At 37.1% G+C, this 8,938-nt stretch overlaps 1 pseudogene; it reads left to right on the top strand.

Moving 5' to 3' along the window:
• The first annotated feature begins 5,558 nt into the window (after positions 1-5,558).
• Positions 5,559-6,481, top strand: LOC114703470 (annotated as a pseudogene).
• Positions 6,482-8,938: the final 2,457 nt, after the last annotated feature.

Here is an 8,938-nt window from a genome sequence, read left to right on the forward strand (position 1 = left end):
TTTCCAGTGTTCTTGGTCCCCCACATAACCTGAGAGTAAGATCCTATTGCTGAAGACATCACACACATGCTATCAAACATAAAGAATTCAAACTGTTGTTTAGTGAGAAGTTTACCCTTACTATGTAGTATCCATAATGTTGGAAAATACTGAACATGTTATCAGAGTACAAAAGTAATCATCAGTCTCACCAACCTATGAATACTGAGAGCTACAAGAAGAATCTGTCTGAAAGATATACCTACTATATAATAATGGCACAAAATTATGGAAGTAACCAACCACTTTAAGTGGTTAGACTTAAGCTCACTGAAAGAGGTGGATGGAACCCATATATGACATTGTTAAGGAGATCAAGAACATGACAGTAGATAGGTCATTGACTCTAGGGAAAAACTACTACTATTATTGTGCTAAATGTAATAAAATACATCCTAATGAAATTCTGTTATAACCACAGATTAGTTTGTTGCCCAGCCCTCATCAGAAAAGATCCTTTTGCAGTAGAATTACTGGCAACTAACAAAGACCCACAACTGGACAGTGTTCAGAAAGTGAGAGACTTTGGCATGCTCAGTTCTAAATAGAATGTCTTTACTAAAGCCCTCCCCTCAGGCCTCAGAGATCTGTGCAGAAGAGCAGGCAGAAAGAGTGTATGAGCTAGAGGTGAAAGAATACAACAAAACAGCATTTATGAGATGCATTAGGCTAATAATACATAAATTCACTGTGACAGCATGCATAAACCCATACAAGTTCAAGCCAGACAAAGTCCTAGCACATAGAAAGGGAAGTAGACACAAAGATCCACCCCTAGCCAAGAACATGTTTGCAATTTATAACTTTTGGGATAGAGAAAATTCATTTTCAACAGTGGAATGACATTAGGTATATCAATAAGACTCCAGGGCAGGTTTCATGATCAAGAATATTTGATTAACACAAAACAGATTCAGTGTGTGTGTACATGTGTGCTCATGTGCTTGTGCATGTGCATGTGCATGTGTGTGTGTGTTCTTTTGTTGTTATTTATAAAGAGACAGAAAGGATATGTTAGGTAGATATGTAGGGGAAGATCTGGGTGGAGTTGAAGGAGGGATAATAATATGATCCAAATATATTGTATTCAAATTTAAAAAATTAAAATGTGTTTGGAAAATTTCTTTCCTTCTTTCTTTTTCTTTTTTCTTTGGTTTTTTGAGAGGGTTTCTCTGTGTAGTTTTGGTGCCTGTCCTGGATCTCACTTTGTAGATCAGGCTGGCCTTGAACTCACAGAGATCTGCCTGTCTCTGCCTCCCAAGTGCTGGGATTTAAGGCGTGCACCACCAATGCCCAGCTGGAAAATTTCCCATTAAATAAACACAATTTAACAAATCAAATTGATGCTAATGTACATGGATCACATAAAACAGTGATGTGTCCTAAATGATTTCATTAAAAATTTGTCCTGTGTGATGAGACACCTGATGGCCTGGGAACTGAACCCGAGTCCTCCAGAACATCAGTCAGTGCTCTTAACCACTGAGCCCTGGCTCTTCTCTTTCATTAAAAATTTTAATCAGACCTGTCTACCACTATTAACCAAACACTAAAATCAACATGAATATTTGGTAACCTGTAGAATAGAAAAGTACCGTGTAGTGTGCTTGTCATAGCATCCCAGTCCCCAATAAAAAGACTCCATTTTGACAAAAGTGACCATGGGGATTGATTTCAATGATTAAGTGAAATTTTTCAGGCTCACAGGTCACATGATCCAGAAGTATAATCAGGGACATTGTAGCAAAGGACTAGTTACTTGAGCACAAACAATTTAACTGGTGATGTGAGCTCTAGATGGTAGGAACAGTTATCAGAGAGTTCAGAGGAATTGGCCTGGTTGGCTGCCTTAATATATACAAGGCAAGATATTTGATAAAATTCTAACAAATATACACCAAATTATATGGGTGTAACTTCATGGAAACTGCACATTAATTAAACTACTTAAATAACAAATAACAGTATTAATAATATAAGTAGATATGTGGATATTAAAATAGCCAACTTGATCCCTATAGATCACTTACATGTTTCTTACCCCCAATATAGTCTTAGAAGTTATAAGTTGTCTCAGGAGGGAAATCTCCAGAGTGTTCTTCAGGTGTATAATCAGTTACCTGTCTCCATACAAAGGCTCTGAACAAATATGACTACATTTGATATTATGTTAGAGGTTATGCACATTCAGTCTCTCCTTCTATAAGTGCAATGTTGTTCATATTTTTTTCTGTGATATGCCAGCAATCCAGCAATCATGACTCTTTATTTCCCTGATAGATATGTGTAGCTGGAGATATCTTCAGTGCCCCCAGGCCCGCAGCCACTCAGACCCAAATAAACATACAGACGCTTATATTACTTATAAACTGTATGGCCCTGGCAGGCTTCTTGCTATCTAGTTCTTATATCTTAAATTAACCAATTTTTACTGATCTATAAGGTACCATGTGTCTTGTTGCTTACTGGTACTTTACATCTTACTTCTCATGGTGCATCTGGCAGCATCTCCTGACTCAGCCTTCCACCTCCCAGAATTCATTTCTCTTCTTATCCTGCCTATACTGTACTTTCTGCCTGGCTACAGGCCAATCAGCATTTTATTTATCAATCAATCAGAGCAACACATTCACAGCATATAGAACATCCCACAGCAGATATGTGAACAAACTGTATGTGTAGCCAGCTTAAATCCCTTTCCCCACCTTATAATTATCTTAATGTCCTACATTATCATTTTCACCACAATCCTAAGGATTCCTTTAGGTTCTAGATATTGGAGGCTGTGTCCACCTGTGCCTCCCACTACACTGTTGTTTCCATTTCCTGTGGGACTATCATCCTGCATCCAGGTTTTTGCTTTGGCTTCTCTTAGTGATGTATTGTGACATGGAAACATAAACCAAACAAAACCCTTCTTCCCCAAGTTGTTTTTGTCCAATGTTTTATTGTAGCAACAGAGAAGAGAGCAGGAATGTGTATATACTCACATGTACTTTGCACACACGTACACAGACATTGCACACATATATACACGATAGAAAAAAACCCAAAGATATTCCTGTCACAAGTGGCATTGCACATGACCCTCTATTGCTAAATGAAGCATAAACTCAAAAGACATATACTTCAGGGTTATGATTAGGGACATATAATAAAAGTTAAATCAGTTGGATAGTTTAATTGAAAAGGGATTGCAGATGGAAGGAACAGTCATCAAAGAAAGTTTCAGATGGTTTGCCTTAGTTGATAATGGTAGTGGATATAGGGTGAGATATTTGACAGCATTCTTAGGACTATATGCTTAAAGTTCTGCATCTTGCATTAATTAGACCATTTTGAAAAACAAGAAGTAACAAGTGACACAAACACATTGGTGTACACTGAAGTAGCCAACTTGATCCCACGGGTTGTTTAATTGCTTCCTTTTCACTATGTATTACAGAGCCTCCTGGGAAGAAATCTCCAGAGCTCCCCAAGTCTGTATGATTCATTCCAGGTCTCCAAGCATTAGTCTCTGAGTTCTAATATGACTCCACATCTCATCATTTTAGAGGAAACAGTCTTCAGGTCACACTTTGTTGGTCTCTACTTTTCATTTCAGTGACAATGATTCTTAGGATAGAAGACCTTCTGACCTGAGAGATTGTTGTGATGCTCAACCATGGTGAGGGAAAATATTCAAAGATAAATATTAGACTTAACCAATTTTAAAAATTGTTAATCTTAAATCATGACTTGCACAAATGTCTCTATTCATTGATTTTAATTACATGCCTGTGTATTTGTGTCTCTGTGTGCTTTTGCATGAGTAAAGGTGCCCCAGGACTAGAGGAAAGGGATCTCCATGAAGCTGGAGTAGTGTGAGTGCTGGGACCAGAATTTAGATCCTCTGCAAGAGCAGTGTGCTCTCTTAACATCTCAGCCAGTCCTCCAGCACCTCATATCCAGGATTCACAGATAGAATTTGTAAAATTGGGGCAGAAATGATATTATTGTGTTGGTTATGCCAATAAGCATGAGGTGAGAAATCTTTCTATGAAGAAAATAGCATGTATAACCAACTTGAAAATTGGTTCATTCTAATACTGAGTCTTCCATTTTTCTCAGCTTAGTGAAGTTGAGAATTTTTAGTACAATCTGAGAGATTGTACCTATAATCATATGTGACACGAATCTTAAAGGGTATTATTAATTAAAACAAACCTGGAGCCAGGTATTGGGGTAAACACTGAATGATCAGAGAAGCAGAACAAGCCACAGCTAATCTCACCTCGACAGTTCCTCAGCTGATCTTGTTTCCTCAAACTGGAATCCTCTTTGTCCTCATCGGAATGGATCTCAGCTGAACTGCTGCTCAAAAGCCTAAAATCTTAACAGCCTAGTTCCTGGTCCTCATACCTTATATACCTTTCTGCTTCCTACCATCGTTTCCTGAGATTAAAGGTGTGAGTCACCATGCCTGGCAGTTTCCACTGTGGCCTTGAACTCACAGAGATCCGGATGGATCTCTACCTCTCAAGTGATAGGATTAAAGGTGTGTGTGCCACCATTTTCTGGCCTCTATGTCTATCTAGTGGCTGTTCTGTTCTCTGACCCCAGATAAATTTATTAGGGTGCACAATATTTTGTGGGACACAATATCACCACAATCATACCTAGACCAAACTCCATACTTTACTTGATGATTGCACACTGACTACTAATAGATTTTTATTCACAATATATAACAAGCTTGAATAAGTATTTTAGCTAGAAGAGTACATATAAAGGCATGGACAGTTATACTGACTATGTGTATTTAAAGGTTAAAATTGATTTCAACCTTTTTCTAACATCTGGTATCTAAAATTCTCCAATATAGGTAATTTCTTGATTGTCATATATAGTACAATTATTTCTGCAGAGGCACAGAGGAAAAATGATAAATGTTCTATTATCACTATATTTTTACCTATTAGAGGGGGATGTTTGGAAAGAAACAAGTATAAACCATACAAAAAATGGAGAATAGGAAATGGTTATTGTTTATATGATAAAATTGTCCTAAAAGAATTAATGGGTGAGCCTGTGCTTTACCCTAATGTCCAAGCTAGCACTATTATTGGTATGTAACAGTGAAAGCAATCTAAAGTGTCTATTCAGATCATGGCAGATGAAGATTGTGGAAATGACAGACTTTACTGAGCTTACAAGTGAACAGCAAGATAGATCAATTTACATAGTGGTTTCAGTTAAATCATTAAACTGTTTAAAACTTAGTTGACATATAGACAAAACTTTAAATTCTATGTATGTATGATTCATCAGCATTTTCCAGACTCAACAGCACATGACTGTATATGTAATTAGCACAGTGAATTGGGACAGATTGGCCAGGCTTTTGTAGAGTATCTTTTAGACCATATTGCTCTTACAATGAATGTCTATATCTTGTGTCAATAATTTTAAATTTCATAATTATTATGATCCTACTCCTATTCTTATTGCCACAGAACATCTAGTGCTGTCAGGTGACAATGATGAACAGGACAGAAGTGACACAGTTCATCCTCACGGGACTCACCGATGTCCCAGGCCTGCAGCTTCCCCTCTTCATCATCTTCCTCCTCATCTACACCATCACCCTGGTGGGGAACCTGGGGATGATGCTGCTGATTCTCTTGGACTCTCGACTCCACACTCCCATGTACTTTTTCCTGGGGAATCTTTCCCTTGTTGATCTTGGTTACTCTTCAGCTATTACTCCAAAGTCATGGCTGGGCTTCTAGTAGGAGACAAAGTCATTTCCTACAACAACTGTGCTGTTCAGATGTTCTTCTTTGCAGGTTTTGCTACTGTGGAAAATTACTTGTTGGCCTCAATGGCCTATGATCGCTATGCTGCAGTGTGTAAGCCCCTACACTATGCCACCACTATGACTACAAGTGTCTGTGTCTGTCTGATCATAAGCTGTTATGTCTTTGGTTTCTTAAATGCATTTGTCTTCATTGGGGATACATTCAGTCTCTCCTACTGTAAATACAATGTGATCCATCATTTTTTCTGTGATATGCCAGCCATCATGTCTCTCTCTTGCTCTGAAAGACATGTGAATGAGCTGGTTTCTGTTTGTCTAGCCAGCTTCAATATCTTGTGTGCTCTCATAATTATCATAGTGTCCTACACAGTAATTTTCACCACCATCCTAAAGATGCACTCAGGTACAGGATACCAGAAGGCTGTGTCCACCTGTGCCTCCCACTTCACTGCTGTCACTATTTTCTATGGGACTCTGATCTTCATGTACTTACAGCCAAGTTCTAGTCATGCAATGGACACTGACAAAATTGTGTCTGTGTTTTATACCATGTTCATCCCCATGTTGAATCCTCTGGTCTACAGTCTGAGGAACAAGGAGGTCAAAGGCGCTTTCAGAAAAATTGTTCTGCTGGAAAAGTAAGTTTTATGTTTATAACCTTAACATTTTGGTATACACACTTTCTAGATTTATTGTTGTAGGATTGTCTCCATGTACTGGGTTACATTTAAAATCAATGCTATTTTAAATGCCTGAGATGTGTCCCTTCCCTCTACTCTTTACTCAGAGAAAAGGAATGTTACATTTAAAAGCATAGCCTGAGTGAGATGCTTTTGATATATTTGATTCTGTTTTGTCAAAAATGTCATTACCAATATTGATATGTTTAATCACCTTCCTTGAATTTTTACTATGACATATCATGATGGTTAACCCTCATTGTCAACAGGACTGGATTTAGTATCTTTATGAATGCTTCTCTGGGTAATGTAATAAATATTTTTTTCCTGAAAGTTTGACTATATAGAATAGTAGGACCATTCTATGGACTGGGGACCTCTGATGATTAAAAAGGGAAAAGAGAGCTTAGTACCAGAAACTCTTTCTGACTCTCCTGACTGCAGAGAAAAATGTGACCAGCTCTTTTAAGCTCCAGCCACCATGCTTTCTTCAACTTCATGGAATATATGTATGCATCCTCTTAAGCCTTGAGCCAAAATAAACCCCATTTTTTTTAAAGTTGCTTTTGTTGTGTACTTTGTCCCACAGACAGGTACAGGAAAGGTAAGTGATACATCCGTCAGTACAAATAAATACATGTCAAAAATGAAAAAGCCCATGAGAAAGAGAAATGTACAAAGATGCTGAGTGAGGATTCATGAAAATACATTTGAAAAATTAAACAAAATGAAAAGATTTTTTTGTGTGTTATCACGTGTTAACTGTACAAATAGAAAACCTCCATTGGTCAGAAAAATGGTTTTATTGTTGCTATTGTTTGGGTTGTAGTGTGTGTATTGAGCATGTATGACTGTGAGTATCCTATGCAGGTGGACTAATATTTGACTCAGTGGATTTACTACCAACTTATTTCCTGGTCAGTAGGCAGATATCCTCAAGCCACTGAGGGTTGCAGAAACTGAACAGTACATTATATAAACAATAAATTCTATTTAAATTTAAAAAATCCATTTGTTCTCACTTTTAGACATCAGTTATTGAATCTCCTGTTTTTCACACCCCCAGTTTCATATGAATGATTAGTTGTCTACTCCACACCCTTGTTAACACTATGTCTTTAAAATCAGAATAAATCATATCATAAGTCTTCATGTTACACAGTTTTCAGATAGCACGTCATGACACTGCTTAGGATCCATATTCATTCTTGCATATCCTATAACAAATCTCACATTGCTCTATCATGTCCTGTGGATTTGTTTACTGGAGAATTTTAATAAACTGGTGTTTAAGAATCATGATCTATTTTTAGTAGATGTATTAAAATATAAATTCTAAAAGTTTTAAAAATTCATTTCCATTCTATTCTGTCTTAATTTGAGAAAAATACTGGTAAATGAAATTTGTTCTACTTATCTGAATATTTTAACCACATATATGCACATATGTACATCTAATAGGAATTTGTACTCCATTTTCAGTCATTTGCACAGCAGTTTATTCATGTCTACACTTTTAAGACAACAAATCAGAGGGAAATATTGCTTTTAAAGATTGAATACATATTATTGAAAACACTCTTACACTTTAAAACAAAAATCTGGTGTGGTGTTACAAACAACTCAGACCTGCCCTGCTGAACAGGGCCCTGCCTGTAAAGCCAACGCACATGGTCGGAGCTTAAGGAAGCCAGACCCAAGCCTTGACTCCGCACAAGAGGGAACACGTGGCTGCATTTAAACTTTAGCCAGCTACGCTTTCTTGTTCTCTCTCTCTCTCTCTCTCTCTCTCTCTCTCTCTCTCTCTCTCTCTTTGGATTTACACCTGGGACACTAGGTGGCTGTTTTGAAAATCCCCTTGGATTTCTACTGTCCTACGCAGATTTGGTAAGTCATAACATATCAGATATTTTAAAGGAAACCATCTAAAAGAGAATTTTTTCCACATTAAAAAAAATGGGTTTTATGTGTACATTGGAAGAAAATTGGTTTTTGTTCGAAATTTTAGGCAGTCTGACAATGGAACAACTATATAATATTAGTATGGGTGGAATTATGCACCTTATCACTATGCTAATACACATTTTAATATTTAAAAAGATAGTCAATTTAAGTGCCAGGATAACAGCTTTAGAAGAACTTGCTAAACCTGTAAAAATTCAGACAGAAGAAATTAACAGTGAAGTTTTTTCAAGTCGGGATCATAAGGTTGCAGAAAGAAAGCCTGTTTTCACACAGTCACCCTTAATTTATCCTGTAACTGTACAGCAGATGCCTGATCAAATGGCTACACAAAATATTTGGGCTCCAATTGAAATGTTGGATTTAAAAAGGTTTAAGGAGGCAATAGTATCTTATGGCATGCATTCCCCATATGTAAAGCAAATGTTAAACTCTTGGTCAACATATAATAGGATAG

This window comes from Peromyscus leucopus, chromosome 1 (assembly GCF_004664715.2).
Source record: "Peromyscus leucopus breed LL Stock chromosome 1, UCI_PerLeu_2.1, whole genome shotgun sequence".
In the NCBI taxonomy this organism is placed as follows: domain Eukaryota; kingdom Metazoa; phylum Chordata; class Mammalia; order Rodentia; family Cricetidae; genus Peromyscus; species Peromyscus leucopus.